A 23,323-nucleotide genomic window follows, 5' to 3' on the forward strand; every position below is an offset into this window, starting at 1 on the left:
AGAAAACTAATCCTGGCTACTGGAATATGGCTTCTTGATATCTAATATTCTGAAAGGATAATTGGTTGAGTCTGCTGAGATTCTATGTGGGGAGAGGGTCCTCTCAGCAGACTTCATATTTTGCAAGAACAAAACCAGGAAAGTTTAATCATTTCTATTTGATAGGCATCTGAGATTCCGGGAAAAGGACGACAGTGGGGACTGTCCAGAAAAGGCAGGTGTTGGCAGCTGCTGTTCTGCTCCTAAGTGGGGGTGTCAGGGGAGATGAATTTAACTCAACCAGTTCCACTGGCCAGTATAGGGCCAGGCAGAGCCTAGCCAGCTGCGGATACCACACTGCCCTGCCTCCCTACATTCTAGCAGAGTAACAACTGGAGCCTACTGTAACACTCTCTGCCTTATCTTCCTTATGCTAGTTGGAGTATCTAACAAATACATCCTTCTCCAGATGGCTTAGTTAGAAGCCTGTTTACTTGTCCCTGGAATAGGCGAATTCAGAGGGGGCTGGAAATGAGACCCAACAAACAGGGCTTTGGCCCTTTCTTATCATCAATCTCTCTGATTCCTCCAACTCCTGCCTAGGGGACTTGTGGCAGCTGCTGAAGCAATCTGGGGAGGCAGACTGGGGTGTCTTTTTAGTAAACTAGGTGCCGGGGTTCAAGGTGAGAGCTCCCCACAACTCAGGGACACCCCACTCCTACACAAGCTGTTTACCCGGTCAGCATCTGGAAGGGGCACTTGCTTATTTTAGGCTTTCAGTAACTCAGGCTCAAGTTGGTTCTGGCCTCCCAGGAGAAGAAATAGGTATTCCGGAGATGCCCCTGGCACTGAGGTGTTAGAAGAGGGAAAAACTTCACCAGTGAGCCTATAGGACGTTCGTCCTAGAAACTGTCCCCTGACGAGTACCTCACCCAACTCCAGGCCTTGATGGTTCAGGCCGTGGGGGTATTTTGCAGACAGCATCCTCAGCATTGCTCCTCTCCCCCACCCCACCCCAACCCTGCCATGTAAACACGAGGACTTTCTCGAGAGCCCTGGAGAGCCGCTCTAGTGGCGTAGGGCCTGAAACCCCAGGCTTGGCTTGTTTGATGTTTAGCATCCCAAAGCGGCTCCCCACCCCCGCCCCAGCCTGGGAACCCCGAGCTGTGGGGCCGAGGAATAGGGGAAGCAGTTCTCTCAGCTGGCGGGCAGTGGACTGTGCTGGGCTCAGAGAAGAGGCGAAAACAACAACAGGACAGAGATGCCCTGAGCAGAGAAGGAAGGGATTCTGGAATGCTGTGGCATTGAATACAATTGGGGTCCTCATGGCCAGGGGGACAGAAATGTCCCAGCTCACGGGCATATACTATGGGTAGGGGGGCAACCCGGTGGAAATAGCTTGAGGCCGGCGAGAGCAAGGTAAGCTGGGTCCGGGTCCATTTAGCGAGCGTCAAGACGGCGTCCACGTCTTCGGGCGATCAGGGCCTCGAGGAGACAGCGCTTCCTGCCACTGCTCAGGACTTGGTCTTTTATAGGGAAAGACTTGCTCTGTTCCAAGAGCTTTTAAATGAGTCTGGACCTGGGAGCTCCAGTGACAATTCTTGGATGTGGCTTCATAGTCTTTGGTTTTAAAAGGCCAGGAAGATTCGCAGACTTTAAGAGGCCGCACGCTACTCACGCTGCCGGGAGTCTGGGCGGCGGTGAGCCTCCGGAGCGGATGCGTGAATCTCTTCTCAGGCGATCCCAGATAAGAGAAAATGAGAAAGAGGTTTCTGACTTCCAGCTCATTAGGGACCAGGTAAGGTCAATGCTTTCTCTATTATGTCTTTATCTTAAAAGCAGGTCAATTTAAGATAAGGGAAGAAAAAAAAATCCACAATCTGTGTGAACCGTGCTGATACAGGCTGACCCCTTTCCCGAGCTTAAGTAAGCCAGGCAGACATTCATTTCTATAAACGAGGGAGTTGAGGGACGCCGCCTTGAATCCTGATCCGAAGTCTCCAGTCTCTCTGGGCGTTGCTTCCCCGCCTCCTCTCCATCCCTCCCCAGTTATTAGTGTGAAGCTGGGTGAGCAGACAGTTTTATTAGTGGTGAATAGGAAGCCCGTTGGGAAATGTGGATCTGAGATAACATGATTCTTCTGTCATTTGCTAGCTTGTTTCAAAAACGAAGTGGCCTAAGGGTATTGGAAAGGATGGGGACTTTTTTCTTGTGGAGCCTGTTCAGAGATGCCTGAAATCACCTTCACCCAGCCCTCTCTATCTTACTGACTGGTGTGTGCTTCACTGTAGGGTTGTGTTCCTGGGGCTTCAGCTCACCTTCGGTGGCAACCCAGTATGAAAACCTAGCTCAACAAAAAGTTTTCTGGTGCCTCTTCAAGTGAGGGTCTGTCGGAAGGTGTGGCCTCTTTCCAGCCACCCTGATGTCTCAGGAAATTGGTATGGTTGGAATTAAAGTGTGCATTTTATTGAAGGGGTGGGTCAAAGATTGCATGGAACCTCACCCTCACCCCACATATTTGCATTTCTGAACTTTCTTTGATGGTGTCTTGAAGGAATGGAGGAAGACCTGGCTCAGTGAGACAGCACAGCCTTTGCCTCATCTGAAAGGGTAGTTGAAATGGTGTCTGCATTTTTTTTTCCACAGTGACCTAATGCCAGCTTGAAGGATATCTAAGTGCACTCCCGATCCTCTCTCTTTTTGATAAGTTACCGTTTTATTTCTGCTTCCTAGAAATTTTATTCTCATCCTTGCTAAGACTTCTTGAAGAATTTTAGGTACGATTTCAGTATATTTTCATATTTAATTTCTTTTGGTTGTTGGTAGGACATTTCAGTCTAAGTTAGTCACTGCTGGGTCAAGCCTGAAAGATAAATACAAACCTAAACACAAGTATTGTCAGGGCTAGAACTTAGCAAGTGAGCTCTTTCCTCTAGTAGAAGGAGTCATATCTGTTCTACCTACTCTGTATGTAAGTACAGATGTGTGTACAGATGTTTATGTATGTATACATAGACATATATGCATTTATCTTCCACACATGTGTTGATTTTATGTACCTTTTCAAACGATTTTCTAAGAGAAAAATTCAACTATAGAACTGGGTGTTACAGAACATATTACTTAGATTAGAGAAAGTTTAATGAATCTATTACCTCAATTAAGAAATCAAATGAAATTGAATTTCCCTTAAAGATAAATAAAAATATCCTTATATATTTTTTCTTGTGATGTAAAACTCTAAAAGATGACTTTTGCATGGAGAGGTATCACCGTTTGTTATCAAGGTGCATGAGACATATCTGTGTACAAGACATCTTGTGGCAATCTACAATAAAAGTTGTATTCTCTTACTGGGCTGTCAATGTCTACTCAAAGATGAGTTGGTAAGAATACTACCATCTAGATAACGAGACCAAAGCAATGTAAAGGAGAAACTTCTGCCTTTTATTTATATTAAATGGCCTCTCTATGTTGGTCTTTCCATAGCAGTGGAAATGAGAGAGACTGTCTGCTTGCTGTTGGCAAAGTCTGCCCTACCTTTGCCTCCCACAATCTAGGAAATCTTGCCTTTGATAGCTGCTTCTCTCTTACAGTGGCAGAGGCTGTTGGTGGAGTAGTAAGCATAGTATTTCCAGGATTGCTGTTGAAATTTATTTCCAAAGTGTGAGAGATTATCCCCCATATAATGAGAAGCAATACTTGGGGGCCCTCCCCCCCCCAACCTACTGTGTACTGAAATGATTCTGTAGGAAATCACCCAGAAACACCACCTTCCTTCAGTTTCTAACTCCTAACGATGTTGCTTGAGGTTTTCAAAGTGCTAGAGAAACATGTTTATTTGGGCTGCATGCTACTGACTTACCTAACCTCCCTAGTATATATGCTGCATAATGTGTGCACAGAGTTGTAAACCTGAGAAATCCCGTAATGATCCAGGGAAGGTCCCTCTGAGCTGCTGGCTTATTATGCCCTAATTCAGGAGATCCAGACATATTTACTGAACTGACTCTCCTGCCTAGCCCAGAAAGCTAGAGTCCCATGGCTGTTTCTGTGAGAGTCATGTTTCTAAACAGGCTTGCAGAGACAGGCGGCTTCAGGAGATTAATTGTTTCTCCAGACCTGGCCACTCCTTGGTGCCTCGAGGTCCGCAGGCCTGTGTGGGGAATATAGGAGGTGGGAGGGCTGAATACAGCAGCTTATTCCATCCCACGACTTTGTGCCTCACAATTGCAACCCTAAATCAAAAGCGTGCAAACACCCCTATCTCTGGACAGACAGCCAGAAGTTAGGGCTGGTTAGCACTGCCATCAGCCTGCAGCATTGCTTGTCCCTCAGTTGCTGCTCCCTGGCTACCACGCTGGGCTAGGATGGGTGCAATCAATTTTGAAAGTGCTACATTATATCATACTCACATTTGACAGAACAGGCAACGCTTGGTCTTCCTGGACAACCCTAGAGTCTATCTCCCTCATACTAAAGCTAAATGGAAAAAAATATGCTGGAAATACTTGACAAACAGCAGCTCATTCCACAATAGCCTATCATATGGGGGGGGGAGAAGAAAACACTGAGATTCGGGGTGGTATCCAAACACCGGAACATTAACCTTTCAGTAGGAACCCTTTCTAACAATGGAAATGCCCTAGCAACACAAAATTAGTTGTTTAAAAAAAAATCTTGCCATGGCTTAGGATTCAGATTCTACCGGTTGTGTGACTCTGAAAGTTGGGAACTTATTGGTATTTGTTTTTGCCTTCTGGCAAAATGGAAAAAGAGGAGAGGGGGCTGGAAAGAAGGGGAGCAGAGGAAAGGTAAGAACACCTGTGCCTTGTGAAAGCATGTTCCCTAGTTGTGACATCCGAGAGGGGCAAGGTGCAGTGGGTCAAAATGTGACGACTCCCCAGTGCTGGGGAGGGTGTATGCGGTTTAAGGGTTAATGGCGGTTGGGCTGGTCTGGAGATGGCTGGGAGGAGCCCCGGGGATGGTGTGTGAGCTTTAGCCCGCCACACAATGGTCACGTAATTATCTGCCTGCAACGTGTTCAGACGGCAAGAAGTTGCAAAACAGATAGGTCTTCCCGAGAAAGGAGGGCGCTGGTTACGGAGGCCTGCAACCATCAGCCTTTCTTCAATACATTTTAAACAAGAGGATCTAGTGAGTGATTCTGATTCAACACACACAATCAGTTTGCAAGTCTTATTTCCATTTGAAAACAGGGCCATTTACAATCATAAGAGCCGGACACGCTGAAAGATACAGAACGCATTAAGAGCAGATGATGGGTGACAGAATCTGGAGGCAAGCACTAAATATTTTCTTCTAGCCTTAGACCTGTACATCTTGTGTGTCTCTAGTCCCAGCGAATCACCTGTGTGTCCTTAGTCCCAGCGTACCATGAATGGAATAGCTCTGCCAGATATATAATTTATAAGCTTAAAGTCAGACACTCTTTAAGGATCAGGAAGGGGGAAATGGCCTAAAAGATGCCATGTTAATTGTGTTCCTCAGTGCTGCTTACTAGTCATGCTTAAAAAAAAAAGGGTGTTGCCTAGAAGTTCATGCACTTGAGCCCTGCATCCCTGTCTTTTGTGAAGGATGCTAACTACCCCGAGGCTTGGGGCAGAGGTGCCTGAAAGAAAGCATTGGGACCACTCTTGCAATTCCACAGCTCAAGACATGGGGGCCCTCTGCGGCCTGGTGGCTCCAAATTGGTTGTCAGGGGTCTCAATGAAAAGTACGGAGCCCTTTCATTGAGCCTCTTGAAATCTGGGAGCTGTTTTATGGTCTCTCCTTCAAAACCAAGACAAGCAGCTGCCTGCAGCCTCCGACTTCCTGCCGGCACCTCCCCCCCCTCCATTCCACTCTTCCTCCAACTCCTGCCCACCCGAGGCTGCTGCTGCTGCAGCAGCGGCGGCATCTAGCTTCTCTTTCCCGACTTCCATCCAGCTCACGTTGCCCACTACCCTGCCCATGCCCGGCGGGTGACTCTCCATTTGGTTGTGAGTTTTCAGAAGAAACAATTTTTGTTGCGCCCCGCCTGCCGACTGCACCTTAAACCTCCTGGAAACTACACACATAGCCCTGGCATGCTCAAGAGTAGAAGCTCTGATTAATTCTGAACCCCAGAGCATATAAATATTAGTTCATTAGGTCAGGATACTAATGCAAGAGTTTACTTGGAAGGATCAAGCAACAACAGCAACCACCACCATCAACACCAACACCAACACCATAACAACAACAATAACACTTTAAAAAAAAACTCAAACCACAGGGGCTGGAGAGATGGCTCAGCAGTTAAGAACACTAATTGCTTTTCCAGAGGACCCCAGGTTTAATTCCCAGCACCCACATGGCAACTCACAACTGTCTGCCACTCCAGTTTCAGGAGATCCAACACCCTCACATAGACATAGATATAGGCAAAATATCAATGCACATAAAATAAAAATAAATAAACCACTAAAAATTAAAAAAGCAAAATAGAAGAAAACCAAAGCAAGTCACAGCTGTTTGATGGGGGCAGGGGAGAATAAAAAAACAACTATTCAGTGGCTTTTCAGTTACAATGCCTAACTTTCCAGTAGACTGAAACTCTAATAATGGAGTGTGTCTCTTGTGTCCTAAATTTTTTATTTCAAATGGGGAATAATTTGTGAACCTTGGATTCGTATCTCCCAAGCAAGTATAGTTTTAGAATTCTTGGTAAAGTGTCTCCTCCCTGGGAGGACCTCAGGAGAACCAATTGACAGATTAGGGAGGGGGGAGTGTTTCTGCTCCCAGTTTTTCTCAATCTTCTGCAAAGCTACCCTAAAATCAAAACAAAAAAAAACTCACCCCAGTATTCTCTTTAACAGGCACCAAAAGATAAGGACCACAAAGATCTAAACACAGCATCCTCATCCCCAATGCTCTCTCTGTTTTCTTCCTATCCCGAGAATAAGCTATAATCCTCTAGGGGAACCATGCACCTTGAGAGGAGGGATGGGGTAGAAGAAAGACCTGCTCAGCAGGAAGGGTTCAGACTCCCCAGTTCTGCAAACTTTGGGGTGTTGTGGGGGGAACAAAGAGCCTACAGCTAGGAGGAGGTGAGTATGAACCTGGGGCCGGCTGGAGACTGGGCTTTGCTGGATGAGTCTTGGTAAGACTTAGGAACACTGTCTTCTAGAACTACAGAGAGCCAGGGGGACCTCTCAGGGCAGCTCCCCAATGCCCTCACAAGGTTAGAGCAAACAGCCGCAGCTCCACAGCGGAGGCTGATTTGTGATTATCCCTTCAAACTCTCTTGGGCCAAAAGTACCAGGATCAGCATTTCTAGACCAAGTCATTAGATGAAGACCCCAGGAGAGGAAACCTTGGTCTGCCTTCCCCAGGAGGCCTCCTTGGTCACCTTCTGGTAAGTCCCAAGGACCACCTGCAGGGGCATCTTAATTCTTGTATTCATAGCCTGAAGCGACTTTATCATCAGTTCGTTCGTTCCCCCTTCCTTCCCCTTATTTTCTATCTCTCCAGTTCAATGCCTGTTTTCCCTGCTTTCTTATCCAATTCCAGATTCAGAGCTGCGGTCTTATTTTGTAGGCAATTCAGTGTCATTTTCTTAATGCCAGTGCTAAAACGAAAAGCAGATAAAGTGAATGGCTAAACTGTAAAGAATAAAAGCCAGTGAGGTCTTCATGGGAGGCCATTTGGGGAGTGAGAAGGCCAAAAGAATGGCCAGGGTCTGCCTGTCAGGGGCCATGATGGAAACGTGACAGAGGAAGGGAAGAGAACCCTCTGTCTAAAGAAATTCAATTAATGCCAGTAAGGGAGGGCGGGGGGGGGCACAGGGCCCCTACCTACATCTTGCTGTGTCAGCATAGCCCCCCAAGTGGAGGAGAGGCACATCTGTCTGGAATAGTCTTGGAGGGAAGGGGCAATTCTACAAGATACTGCCAGGGCTCAGAACCGGGAGACACCTTGCCAGAACAAATTCAAGAGCCCCTGGTTTCAGTCCCAAGCCCACCTTCTCTGGTTCATCTTTTTATTCCCACTGGCAACTCTGGGCTCTGTGCCCCGAGGAAGTACAAATTCGGGGGAACTGGAAGCAAAAAATACAGTTGTGGGGAGAGAAAGTAGCAGTTTCTTTCTTTGAAAAAAAAAAACAACAAACATTTTTAAGTTAAAGAAAGAATGAAAGAAAATAACTTCTGGAAACTTCTATGGAAGCAGACAAAACTTTCCCACTACAGCCCTCCCAAGTTGGGAGACGTGCTTTTGAACTGACTAGAACCCCCGTAGCCCTTGCAAGCTTGGCTAGGCGGGGTCACCAGGGTGATGCAGGTGCCTAGGAACAGGATCCCAGCCCATTGCCCCCACTCTGGAGTCCTAAGCTTCCAAGGATGAAAGGAAGACCTCGATTCTCTGGGGCTGTGTTTTGGCAAAGGCCGGCCCCCTTAAAAACGAAACAGAGCAAGCAAGCAAACAAACAAACAAACAAAACACAGCTAACCAACCAGCACCAACAGAAACAATTGGCTAGGGCAGCTGGCTCCGCCGGGCGCTTACAGCCTCGGAGCCCAGAGACTGCTCCGGCCTACCGGAGCGGCTCTATGCAGCTACAATGAAGTCCCCACCCCGCTTTGGCTCCCTTAGGGGGCATCTCTGCAGCACCGGGGCACCCGGACTCTTTCTATTTTAAGGGTCACACACGCTGTGAAGCATTTTAGCTGCATCACAACCTTTTAAATACCCCAGCATGACTCTGCCAGCCTGAATAAGGGCCTCATTTGGGTGGTGACCGGCCGAAGTGCTCATTTGAGACGCTTGGGCGGCTGTGAAGCACAGACTCGCTGTGCACCAGCGGGGCCAGCAGGGTGAGGTCTCCCGGAGGGACCGCGGCGCTGCCCGCAGGTCTGGGATGGAGGGAGGCGGTCCAGGCTGCGGGTCCGTAGCTCAGCTCCACAGACCAGAAGTTGTGCGCGTCCGGAGCACCGGCTGGGGCCGCTCCACGGTCAGGCTTTTTCGTAGAAGAACCGGGCTGACGCCTGAGTCCTTCCTCAACTCGTGGCTCGCCCTTGCTTCCTCGGTCCTTATTCTCTAATAATTTTGGAGGCAAAGATTTCCATCTTTGGGAGGAATTTGTTTCATCGTTCCTAAATTTAGAAACGGAGTCTTCAAAAGTCTTAATGTGTGTGTTTATTTATTTTCTAGCGTTCAAATGAATGCGAAGCCACGGATTGAATCCTGTCACTCATTTGGGGTTAGCGTCTCCCGATATTTCACACGGAAAACAAAACTTGGGTCTCTCTTATTTGTAGTTGTCCTTAACCTTTGCAGCAACTGCTGTAGATGCCGCTCGGTCCATTCTCTAATAGATTTTACCAGGGACGGGTGACAGAGAACTGATTTCTTTTCTATTAGGGTTTAGCACATCTTTGTTGAAGGCCTGTAGAACGACCAGGGATTAGATTTGCATCTCTTAGACGCCCTGTGTGGTCTTTGTGCGAAGCTTGTAACTGTTAAAAATGACTTGTTAGGAAGCGTGTGGGCTCTCAGCGCTCTCCTTTTGACAGAAGGATTGAGAAATTCAGATTGGCCCTGTAGGATTTAGCCTGCATATTCCACCTGAACCCTAAGCAATTAGACCCTAATCTCACGGCAATCATATTTGAGTTAGGATTTGTTGCACTTTGTTTACTTCAATTAAAAGCAGTGGAATAATTTTTTTTCAGCTTTTAAAGTGAAATCTTCAAGAATAAAACCTCAGGACTTCTTAGAAACGGTTTTGGTGGCGAAGGGGATTTTCTTGTGAGCTTTCTTCCTGGCCCTCTTGCCAGTCCCCTCCCCCATTTAAATAATTCTTCTCCTGTTGCTCTCCATCTCGGCGATCATCTTCCTGGGGGTTGAATTCGGGTCGCGAGGGACAGTATCGAGAGGCTCCCAGCAGAGAGAGGCGCCCTTGCCCGGAGAGCACGGGGAGGGAGTTCGGGATGCAAAAAGGGGGAGTCCCCACCAGGGCGCTTACACTCGGCTCCACGTAGAGCTTCCCCGCCAGTGCTAGCCCAAACGCTGCTGCCTGCCTAGGTTCTGGACAGTGTGCACCCACCTGGCATCGCGTCGGTGCTCTTACGGTGGATCAGGGCAAGGTCGGTGTAGCACCGAACCGTGGAGGCCCGGTTCTCACTGTCTGGGAGCCTGGTGGAATACGACCACCTGGCTAACCCCGCAGCCCCCTCCCTCCGCCCCAGGGGAGCATCCTCTCTTGTTGGGATTTGGACATAGTTTAGGGCCTAAGTCCCTGCTATGCAGAGATGGCCCGCGCAGAGAGACGTGCAGTGATCTTCTCTTGGCCAGGTCCTCTTCTGTGCTGGTACCGGCCAGGCTGGCCTCTGTCCTCCGCTTCCCTAAAGTCAGTGACCTTCCAGAACTGAGCACTGTGGGGGTGCTCTGGGCGAGGCTCAGGAGGTCCAAAGTCAGGCCTGCCTGGGTGGTGTCTCCAACCAGGTTGAGCTGGTCACACAACCCTTCCAAATCTCGGCCATTTAGTCCGTAGGCAGCTCCAGGGAGCAGCCTGTAGTTGTCAAGTCCACAGAAACCGGAATCTGTGGCGAGTTTATTACCTTCATTGTTTAATCTACTGTCGCTTTTAATTTGGGACATAGCAAGGAGTTACTGTTTTTCATTTTGATTCATGACTTACTGTCCTTAATTCATTTGATTCTCTTCCCCAAATTACCTTTCCAGCTAATACTAAAGACAGCCCACACAGAACTTAAACAGGTGGAGGACTTCCCACAGCGAGGGCTTCGATGCCACCCGAAAGAGGTCACCTTGGCGCCTGTAAAGCCACACTCTAACTTTTAAATAGTTCTTTCACGATCATTTGATCCAGGGTGGCTATTTTAATTTTTCCTTTGTTTTTGAGTCCACCAGAAGGAAGTAAGACAGCCTGCAAGCTGTCTGTAATTGTGAATGAATTCCTTTAAGTGGGGACAAAGAATTTTGCTGATACTAAGTACCAAGTACTAAGTCTAGTGCAGTATTAACTGGCTGAGGAAAATAATGCTTTCTCAAATATGTATAAAATAAGCCATATCTTTAAGATACTTGTTATTCCTAATTACTATGAACACCATTAAGAATTTTTAAGCACCCAAACAACAACCTAGAAAAATTCTTTTCTGAGCTTGGGTGTAGGAGACAGAAAACAGTGGGGAAGAGATGAAGGGGGCAAGACTTCAGCGATAAGCTCTCTGAGATCTACCAAGAAAAGTCTTGATGGACTACTGAGTGAGGATCCTTCCCTACCCCATTCTGTGTGTAGTTTAGTGCACCCTTTCATTTGTGAATAGGATCTGTATCAAAACCCTAGTGTGACCATGACAATTGGGTAATCACACACAAGGCATCTTTGCTAATGGAGAGATTCTGTAAATATGTTTCTAGTGAATGCAGAGATAACAGCCACAGTGAAAGGGTCAGGTGCCACAAATCATAGATTACTCTGCCAAGGGTTGCCAGCCATCTGAGGTTTGGAAGGACATTAACTGCCTCTGCATTCTCAGAATACTCTCCTGGGTTTGTGATTTCGCTTACTTGACCCTACTTCTGTTATTAAAAAGCTGGCAGGCACAATCAAGGGCAAGCAGGTTGGCTACCTACCCTTCTGGCAGCTCTCCAATAGTCCCATTTAGCTGCCAGGAGACAGAAAGAGGAGTGAATCACTCCTGTAATCCTGAAGTAGCATCTAGAACGTACCAGGAATTTCAGTGTGGTTTGCAGGTTCACCGTTGCCCCCCTTTCCACATCTTCCACCTTGGATTTGGAACAAACCCCTGGGGGAATTCCTGGAAAGAGTCAGAAGGAGAAAGACAAGAAGAGACTTGGATAAAGAAATTCTCAAACAGTTTCTTGAGAAAGTAAGCTGTGTCCTATTAGACAGCCTCAGTTTTGAAAAGTACCACAAAAGTCGGATCCTTATTACTGAGGGCAAAACCCAGGAATCCCCCTCACAAGACAGTGGTGAAGACCGCAGAGAAAATCAAGTGCTGTCAATGAAATTTGGAGTAGTGCTATTTCATGTCAGTTGAACAAATTTCTGACTATAGCATTTGCTTTAATAAAGGTTTCCCCCCACCCCTACTAAATCCATTAGAGACTAGGCTCTGAACTTTCAGAGAAATGTTAAAATAGGGATTAGAGCAAAAGTTTTCTTCCTACCTCAGGTTGAACATGCAACTATTTGGCATGCCAGGGGTACTGTAAAATCAAACTACATTTCTCTCAAATATCAGTGTTCTGTATGTGAGGCTCCGGCATGAAGGAGGAGTGCTTAGTGGAGGAGGTCTGTGGGCGAAATAAGATTGTGAGGGTCCTCTTGGTTGGGAGGATAGACCCCCTTCCTCACAGTCTCATTTTAGAAGTGGTTTGGGCACCTAAAATTAGCTATGACCACCAAGGGTAAAGCCATAACTTGCTAGTAGGTACCAAGAAAATGCCCTGGGCTTCACTGAAAATTTTTCAGGGAACTTGCCTGGATGAGAGGGCTTATAACAGTTCTGAACAGAAAAGAAAGGTACAATTCATTGACGTGTAAGCGTTCAGGAAAGTTAGCAAAACTTACTCTATAAAGGATATTTTCTAATATTCTAAGGGGTCTCTAGATGTAAAATGTAAAAAGCCTCCAAATTTAATTTTCCAAAATTATATTATGGTATTAGTATATTCTTAAAGAACAGAGATAGACACGAGTCATCTACATTACCAATGGGGGAAAATATTTTAAAACCAGATGACAGATTTGTGCTTTTTAAGTTAAACAATACTGAATGATGAACAGTCTTCCATGTTCATTAAGCAGAAAGAAGAATGTCTGTAAAAGTGAATAAAAGGGACTTTTATTGAACAAATATGCCTAACCCCATTTTATTAGCTGATAATACAAATCATTACTGGCTCTTGCTCCAAGAGTCATTTTAATATAATGAATTCATTTTAGAACCTTAGTGGGGTTGAGGCTCAAGTCCCTTTGTACCTTTGTGAGGAACTTTCAAATGGCCCCCACTGAAGATGAAGACATTTTTTTTCCTTGCTTTCTAAGTTGTAAAGTTGAAATTTTTGCTCAAGAATTTTCTCCAGTGGAAATCCTCAATAAATAAATAAATTTAAAAAAAAAGAATTTTCTCCAGCTTGACTAACCCTTTCTGCCAGCCAAGGATTTCTTTCAAGATGACAGAGAACAGAAGGCAAGCAGGAAACTCTAAGCCTGTGTGGCTTAGGCAGTCACATTCTATGTCTGTAACTTCACAGTGATGAAACAGCCAGGTTTTCTCTTTGGTATGTGCCTGTTGTGTATACTTTGTATAGTGGACCTGTACATAGTGTTTTCTGAACAAACACTCTTCTAATTGAACTTGTGAAATAGCCTCACCATTTCCCTTGCAATTAATTCTTACTGGTATCTTCTTCCTCTTCCACTTCCTCCTCTTCTTTTTCCTTTGAGACAGTCTCACTATGCAGTTCTGGCTGTCCTGGAGCTCACTATGTAGGCCAAGCGCACCTCAAACTCACAGAGATCTTCCTGCCTCTGCCTCTGCTAAGACTAAAGGCATGAATCACTATACTTGCCTATGATATCTTTTAATGATAATGAAACAAATAAAATTCTAGGTGTTTTTGATGACAAACAAATAATTGACAGAAAAAAAGGTTCACCCCTTGCCAATTGGTAAGAGAGAATTCTAGTGTTTCCTATTCGAATTATGACTGTATGTTGTGATGCTATTTTGGTGGAAACAAGCGTGAAATATCAGATGCAGCACAAAATGAATTTAAAGAAGAAACACCTTTAAAAAGTTTAATCTTTTATTGCATTTCAGATGTAAACCAACTACAGAACATCCATAACCCAAGACTTTGCCATCCTGAAGAAGGACCTTCTTCTGACGTGATAATGGGCTTTAACTTACAAACACAATTCCTCCTTAGGTGATAGGTTTGGAAACTGATTGCCATGGCCTTGTGGACCAGAAAAGAATTAAAAAAAAAAAAAACTAGAGCTAATTGTTAATCACAATCTCACCTAGGACTCTTTTTAGGGAGCTGGCCCAGTGACCACAGAACTGTGTTCCTAACCTCCATCCTTAAGTGAGTACTGCCCACATTTTAATATGTAGGTTGGGGGTACAACAGAGTCAGTGGAGTGAATGGGGGTGGTGGGTGGGATCCTGAGTATACAAATGATCTCAAGCTTGAGATACCCTGCCTTCTCTTAGCCCAGTGGGCTACTGGTGGGTCTCTTTATTTACCTGAGGGCCTGACTCAAGATTATTACAGTTTTTTGGTTTTTTTTTGGTTTTTCGAGACAGGATTTCTCTGTGGCTTTGGAGCCTGTCCTGGAACTAGCTCTGTAGACCAGGCTGGTCTCGAACTCACAGAGATCCGCCTGTCTCTGCCTCCCGAGTGCTGGGATTAAAGGCGTGCGCCACCACCGCCCGGCTATTACAGTTTTGAAGGGTGGATATGAGGGTATCATTTCATGTTACCACTTATTGATGAATATGAGAGCTTCATTTCAAATGGAAAATGTGCTTATGTATTAAGGACATCCTTAGCTCCCCTGGGCAATCTCTCACAGCAGACATTTGTATCTAGGCAGTTCTTACTCATCAGGATGGGCAAGACTGGAAAGAGTCAAAATAATAGTGACAGCACCCCCAGAAACACGACATCATGCATCTGCATTCCACTCTTGTAAGCCAGAGAACCCTCTGCTAAAGCACCACTCCGTGTAAAGGTGATGTTTATATCTACATGTGCGTTTACAGGCTTCATGGATTTCAAGTGGTCTTTCAAGTTGTCTTCCTAGTAAGAAATGGAAATGGTGGTGCGTTTCTGTAGTCTTGGCATTTGGGAGACTGAGAAAGGAGGGTTAGGAGTTCAAGGTCTACCTCAGCTACATAATGAATTCAAGGCCCTGTCTAAAACCAAACAAATATTTTTTTAAAAAATAATAAAGGAAATCTCTTTACCAATGTCTAGAACAAGGGACTCTTTTTTTAACTCAAGAATCACTCTCCATTCACATGAAGGAAGGAATAGATATTTTCAACTTGATATCAAAGTCAATTCGCTACCATGAGAGAATGAATGAAAAATTTGACTTGGGGGAAATAGTTGATAGAAGCTCAAACCACTTGTTTCAAATGTCCTGTTGTCAACATACATCCAGTTTAGAGATTATAATGGAAAAACTAGAGATATCATCCCAAGACAAAGATGCTGAGACAAGAAAACACAGTAGTCTACTTATTGATTCATTCAGTCAGTCAGCAAACACTCATTGAATGCTCACCCCAGGCAAAGTATTAGCCTTGGAGGGAAAGGTAGGTCTTTGATCTCAAAGACATTGTGTGAGAGGAGATAATTTTTTTTAGACAGATAATTACAGTTCAGTGTAAGAAGGAGTCATGCAAAGTCTGTAAAACCAGTAGTATCTCATGGGAAGATGTGTTTGGGATTGGCAGCAGGAGGAAAGGTGATATTCGAGCTCAATCCTAAAGGAGGTAAAAGGAGTTCTAGGTAGCGGAAACAGAATGTACCAAGGTCCACAGGAGATGGGGAAGCCAGCCATTGTCAGAGAATCATGCCTGTTTTGTATAACTCAGCCTAAATAATGAAGATGTTAGAAACAAAACAGAGGAGTAGGCTAAAATTAAAGATCTTAGGATTTTAGAATACTAGCCCAAAAAGTTAATATTCCACCCTGTGTACCCAACCATAAAGCCATTGCGAAGATCTGAATATAGAAGTACAATCTAGGAAGGCAATGCCGTCCAAAGAATAAAGAATGTAGGTTGAAAGTAGGGACCAGTGTGTGACAGTGGTTTCCCCGGCTGCTGGTGCAGTGTCAGATGCCAAAGAGAAACACACTTCATTAAATAATATGCCCTAGAAGCATGGCAATCACGGAAAGATAAAGATATTTTCTAAAGAAATATCTTTTGAAGAAGATGACTGCTCACACTGTGCAGCAGTTGCTAACTTGGTGGGACCCACACCTACCTTTTAAATGCATGTGTTGTTGCCCTTATAGGATTGACAGGCAGCTAGCTGAGTGGACATTACTATTGCTTTAGTGGAAGACTGGATGTCTGTAGAAAGAATGCTACCAGAAGCCCACTGGTTTGCCAGCCCATCTCATGTTTCAGTCTTTGAAAGACTTTGGGAACTTTGCTGTATCTCCCCCTGCCACCTGCCCTGCCCCCCTTTGTAAGGTGGAGAGCACAGCGCAAAGGACTCTGGGGCTCCCCACTTTCCACTCTCTGATCGCTCCTAATGTTTACTTCTTACTCCGTCTTAGTAATTTTTATTTACTTATTTAAAACTAAAAAAAAATTATTTTGAAGGATAAAAGCGTTGCAGAGACAGTCCCTCACTCAGGGTGTCATTAGGTACAATTTCATTTGCTTCACGCTTAACTTCACTTAGCCTTCTTCCGGGCAGTGGCGAGGGTGCTGGCTGTTTTGAAGCAGTGGACTTACTGCTCACAGGAATCACACTGCATCTTCAGATGAACAAAAAGAGGAGTACTGTTTAATCACTTTCTAGGTCTGCTCAGCTAAATGGACAATTTAAGCTCCAATATTTCAGTTATGGATTTTCTCTGTCCAAAATGATTCTGTTTGATTCAGGTCAAATAATTGCATCGTCTCAGAAAGGGTAGTATTGTATAAAATTGTAGTCCTTAAAATGACCGAGAGTGTGCTGCTTCTAATAATAGCTCCTTATTTTAAGTTGTGTATTTCTTTGGGAACTTCCTGTTACTTAATGCTTTTCTCCCCTCCCACTTAAAGGCTGTTTACTTTAGCCAAGTATCTCCCGGTGCTTCTGGAGCTTCGTGGGGTGGGGGTGGGGGTTGTACCTCCAAAACATTACAGCAGAGCCATTACTATATTCCGGAGACATGAAGGGGTCCCAGGCCAAATCAAAATGTTTTCAACTGTATGACATGTGTGAAGTTGATGAAAATTCATGACTTCTCTCCATCAGGGCTGTTTCAGCTTAAGTCATCGGAGAAAGGTGAGTGCAAAGAATTTCATTTAATATTTTAAAATCCTGGAATCCTTCCCATTGCAAGGAATTCTTGCAAGTTCCATGGTTTGGCTCTGCTCTGTTTAGCAGTCTGATTAAAAAGTAAAAGAAAACTAACTGCCAGTTCACATTTGTCTTCCAGAACTTCCTGCTTACAACATTGACCAGATACACAACTTTTAAAGAGAAATTGAACTATGGCTTAAGAGGGTAGTCACCAAATGTAAATACGCAAAAGGCATGTGAAAGACCACATGAATACTGTTAACATTTATTTCTTTTTATGGTGTAGCAATATCTTCAAACATATCTTTCAAAATGAAAAAAACAGCCCTAGGAAATAAAAAAAAAAAAACAAGGGCTGCAGATATAGCGATCAGCTGTTATTAAGTAAAAATCCATTGAAAGCCAAATAAAAGGCATTGTGTAGTGTGTCCCAGCTAAGACTGAGAACACAAGAGCATCACAGTTAATTAGAACCAATCAACGGGACGCTTTGCAACACCTTTCACATCAGTGCAGCATCTGATCTCCGTGGTCCTCATTTCCCACAGTTGGGTTGCAAAGGGGAAGGGAAGGAAACATTTGACTCATTACACTCTGTGACACATTTTAGTATCTCTTTCTTTTTGTTCTTTTTAGGTAGCTGTTTCAAAAACAAGATCTTGAAAGACAAATTCTCAAATGTTGTTTTATGTGTGCTTTTAGGGTAACCTGACTCAGATTTTTGTTTTCATTTTATATGCATTTGAGCAAGAGAAAAATATTGTTTTTATAAATTAAAGTTTAGAACATGAATTTGAATTATTATATACTTTTTTGTATGACTATTGTCATTGGGAGAAAGAACTGAGCCTTTCCTGAGCCACTGAATTCAGGGATATTATGAGTGATCAATATGTTGCAAATAACCACATTACATCTCCCCTCATATTAGCACAGCACTGAACTAAGTGGGCTGCATCTCGACACTGTCTCTTAAGGGAACAGACAGGGCTCAGCGCTACCCTGCTTTCACAACTCACTCAGTGCTTGTTTCTACTCAGAAAACCTTTAGCTTCAGGTTGATTTCTTATTCTCAGGAGGAACAATACTAGGGAAGAACACTGCTTTTATCCTATTTTTCATGAAGTTCACAGTGTGTTTGCTGTAAGCAGTATTTAAATTTCTTCCATGTAGCTTACATAAAATCTTGTGGTTTGTTGTTGTTAGCCATCCAATATGAAAGGCAGAATATTCTCGGCCACTGAGGAGTTTCAGGACATTTTTAAAAAATGACCTGTGAAAAAATATTCACGTGTTTGGACAATAGTTTGTTATCAAGTTTTGCCCCCCTTAAAAAGCTAATTTGTGAAGGGCTAGCAGATCCCTCTTTTGGAAGCAAAACTAGCCACAAAACTGGTGCTGTTGCTGTAAGTGAGATGTCTTAGTTAGGAGTCCATGGTCCAGTCTCCAGTGTGGAGAAAGCAGAGTTTGTCATTGCAACTGAGCTGCCCCTCCAGCTCTGCAGCCATCTCCTGGTGGAGGGAAACTCCTGTGGGGAAAGCTAAGCTGTCCAGCTTTTGTTTACTTTTTCTGGTCTGCACATTGTCTCCTCCTACTTCATTCATACAAGATGTGGCTTTTTCCCTCGTCTTCGCCAACCCCATCTCAAAAAAATAAATAAGGAAAAGAAAAGGCCTTTGCTAAATATTCCCTTATTAGAAAACTCATATCCCTGCAGAAAGAAAACGAGTTTTGAGACCCAGCCCCTCCTTAGCACTAAACTGTTTCTTTCTCCTCTCTGCAGACTTCCCTTCCAGCTCGGCAAGAGGGTGCAACTGTGACCCTTAGCAAAGCCCCCTTCAGACCACCAGCCTCAGACAAATACGTTAGTTTGGATAACCATTTCACAAACCATAATCAAAAGGTATGTTGGGACATGATTTCCTTGTCCTGCTGCAGACAGAGCAGCTCTTGACTGACTCAAGGCTCTGCACTTGTCTTCCAGGACAGACTGGAGTTAGCTGCTTCCCCAGGCAGCAGTTTCTCTCAGCATCAGCCCGAAGTCTGCTCTGTTGCCCACATTGCTTTGTAAAAATTGGGGTAATTGTGATCTAAAATGTGCATTGCAAAACCTCTGCTTATCTCTAAAAATCAGCATTTCTTAAAGCAAACAATTTAAGTAGAAAAGTCATTTGATAAAAATAATTGGTTCAGCTGAAACAGGGCTGGCATTCTTCGGCCAGATAATGACCCCAGTGACAACTCTAACCTCGGTGGTATTCATTAGACACAGTTCTCATTCAGCTTCCAGTCCTGGGGTGGGGGCAGTGCATTGGTTTAAAAATAATTTTAAAGAGGTAAACAAATGTGGGGGTGGGTGGATTAAAATCTCTATCAGATTGACTTTATGGGATTCCGTCGCCAAAATTTTTCTCAAGGGGCAGGAATGTCCTACACTTTCGCGTCAGGACAAGAGCACCATTTAAACTGGAGAACTTAAAGAGAAGACATTTGCTTCACAGATGGTAGATTAACTGAGCCATAAAAATGATCCAGAAGACAAAATTAGAAAGACCCCAAAGTTTCATGACTTTAGAACTCGTGTAACACTGATCTTTAGTAAATGCCCCCCTTGGAAAAATAGTAAAGCTATTACAAGCAACTCATGTGACTCACAAGTCCGGGAGCACATTATTTTATTGTGTTTCTGTGGCTTTCTTAACTTGGGGAATTAGGAAAAATTATATACTTTTTCGATTGTCTTCAGGCAATGGTCCTGTGTAGATGGTATTCCACGAAAACAAAAGCTTCTAATCAGACGAATTAGCAACTATGTTGTTATGATTACTGTTGTTTGATTGGTAAATAACCAACCTATATGGAATGAATATTAAACAATGCAGATTCTTAGCAAAATCACAGAATAGTCTTTAAATACTCCAGCAATTAGTTTTAAAAGCCCTTGCATGTAATTCATTAATATTCAGTCATATATCTTGAGACCTACACGCATTCAGATTTTACAGACCAGCAAAGTTTTTAGCTGCATATTTTTATCAAAGTGAAGTTCGTCTGTGGCTAGCTAGTTGAGTTCATTTAACAAAGTTTTGACATTGAACACCGCTTTTAATAATGCTGGTTGAGATGCAAAGACATTGTTAGTTAGCTAAAGTTGCAAACATTTTTATTAAAACAACTCAGTATAAAGAGCAATACCACTGCGCTGGCAAATGTTCACTTTCTTAACTACTGTATCTGGCACATTTTTTAATCTCTTTAGAAGCATAACTGTGTATTATTTTAAAGGGACAAGTAAATAAGTGTACTTAGGATCCAAATTTTCTCCCCTGAAAGAAAATTCAAAGCCCTCGACAGGACCAGGCATTCCTCACTGGCCCTCAGTTGGTCTATCTTGCACATAAAGCAAGTTGGCAAAATTAACTTGCGAGCACTGAGCAAGATGAGAAATCCACGGAGAGAATGGCCAAGAAGGAACAAGGAGGAGTTTCAGGAGATGATATTTTCTCATCAGTGGATAGGCATGCATACATTAAAGGTATAAAAGGCAGCAGGGAGAGAAACAAAAGCTCCACACCAAGGATCCTGCGAGTCTGAATTAACAAAATGGGGAAAAAAATGAAATCATTCTGCTTAAATCTGCTCACTAATAAAAGGAGAATCGCTTTTGTTAAATATGCTTGGTGTGATTATTAAGCAAAAAATTTTTTTCTCCCAGACATCTATGAATAAAACATGCAGTTTGAGCATTAGGTAAACAAACAATAAATGGATGAGTTCAGTTGCAACATAACAACATTTTATTTAGAAAACATATATAATCATATTTGTATTGGCAATCCAGATTTAATGACGTCTTTCAGTAAAGGCAAAGTGCTTTACAAGTAACATCTAATGCATAAGGGTTGCTCATTCTTTGCCCATTTTTTTTCCTGTTTTTCCAAAGAAAGAGATTTTAAAGGTCTCTACTGAACCACACAGATAAACTAAATGGAGTCTGCTTATTTTGGAAATTTTTATTTTAAATCAACTTAATTGTAGTTTACACATGCTGCCAAAAAAATAAATAAATACACTTCTGGACCAGAAGAGAAAATGTGTTCTCGTCTGTGTAGCCTGGACTGAGCGCAGCAAGGCTGCAGCTGAGTAGCAGTCTTTGGCTTATTAGCCATTTCATTAACACCACATCTGTAAAATATGAATGAGAAGAAACCGTTTACAATAAGGAAAGCAAACAACAGAATGAATCTCCTCTGTTGGTGTTTTACAAGACTGTTAAACAGAAAATGGAGGGAAGAACTCTCTTTAGACGATATCACTTAATTAAGTAAAGCGTCCTAATCAGAGTCCCCTCCAATTGTAGTGACTGTAGGGAGTCGAGTACATTTCTGTCTATATTACAGTATCTAACTGCAATGATTTATTGATATTTATTTTAGAAGTACAACACAAAAGCAATAAAACAGCAGATGCAGGAAGAGAGGGAGCATGCCGTTGCTTTCTGAGGTGCAGCAAAAACACTTTGAAAACATTCCCAATTGTCTCGCGAGAGGGTTTTGCTGTTGAAAATCAGGGCACACCTCTCGAGGAAAGTGTTACTTTCCCTGCATTTGATTTTCTTTCCCACACATTCGCTGCGACGTTTCTTTGTCTGTCGGGTGAATCATTGATTCACTTTCTCCACTGCAAGAATCACTGCAAATGAGTGGATAGGCACCTGCTGCTTTCTGCAGTGACATTACTGGATTGCATTCTACACTGATTTTAGTCTTGAAATACGGCAGGCGTCTCTGTATGGGAGAGAGACTCGGGGAAGGAGAGTAAACACGCTGTATAGGCAGGCAGGCATTGGCTGCCCTCCAAGTTGCACACAGCATAAACCTGTTTATCTGCCACATTTCACAAATCTCAAAAACATGTGAATAATCAGGCAGGCCACTGGATAAATGACTCACGCTAGGAAGCCCAAGCGGGACTCTGATGAGAGGAGAGGAGGAGGCTGACTCTGGGACAGATTTGAGCCGTAGAAATGGCACCTAATAAAGTTGATTAGTGTTCAAAGAAGAAAACAGTCTGCGCTAAAATAAATCTGAGGAGCTACCCAAATCCTGTGGGCTTGGTTTGATGTATATATGTGCAAGAAGAGAGTAAAGTAAAATATGTGTTCTCACCCCTACACGATTCCAACTGTCAGTACCAATGTGCCTCTGGACTCTCTTGTAGGGCTTAAGGTCATTTATTTCTGAGAATTGAAATCTAAATACTGGGGGAGAGTGTTTTCAAACTCAAATTCTCACCAACACATACATTTGAAATTGAATGGCCAAGCAAGCTTACAACTTAGCCATTTAGAAGAATCAACTTTTCTTTGAAAACTGCATTTTTTGTTTTATTTTTTTAACTGCAGATCATGAATATTTGGATATTAAATGAACTAGGGAAACTAGGCTTTTACTGTGTTTCTTTGTTTTGCTTTAGTTCCTGTTCTTCTTGATTTGCTGATCCCTTTGCATGAACGTTCAGTTATAAAGTAGAAGCTCTCTAAGGTTGCAGCACTGATCTCCCAAGCTCACTGTGAAAAATTTAAGGTAATTTATGAATTGTAGGCTTGGTTTACATTCATGAACTAGGCCTGGCTATAACTACAGTGAAAGAAATTGTTTGCTTGATATGCCTATATCTTTTTGTTTGTTTGTTTTTGTTTTTTGAAACAGGATTTCTCTGTGTAGCCCCGACTGTCCTAGAATTCACTCTGTCGACCAGTCTGAGGCTGGCCTCAAACTCATAGATACACTTGCCTCTGCCTTCCAAGTGCTGGGATTAAAAGTGTGCACCACTTTTAATCAGTTATCTTTTAATGCAGACACTAGCTTTCTATAAAAAATGTAGGCATCTCTGCATTTATCAACACAAAATATTCTTCCCCATGGAAAAGTCATAATCCACCAAGGCAATTAAAATAAACACTGTGCTCTCCACTATGATTTTTATTCTGCAGAAAGTAAATTCTTCACCCTTGAAATTTTCATTAAAATATAGGCAAAGACATAATCATCATAGCAACAGGTAGGTAACCTGTACTTGATGTCCCAAGCAATATTCTGCTCCATTTGAGGATTTGCAATAAAGTCATGCCCCCAAGAGAACATATGCTGAGTCTATTGTCCGTTGTACTGGTCAAGTGGTTTTTCTTGCCTCGCCTTTTCTCATCTCCCCTCTCTCTCTTCCCCCTTTCCCTCTCCACCATCTCTCTCCCTCTCCTCCTCCT

The sequence above is a fragment of the Microtus ochrogaster genome, chromosome 1 (assembly GCF_000317375.1).
Source record: "Microtus ochrogaster isolate Prairie Vole_2 chromosome 1, MicOch1.0, whole genome shotgun sequence".
In the NCBI taxonomy this organism is placed as follows: Eukaryota; Metazoa; Chordata; class Mammalia; order Rodentia; family Cricetidae; genus Microtus; species Microtus ochrogaster.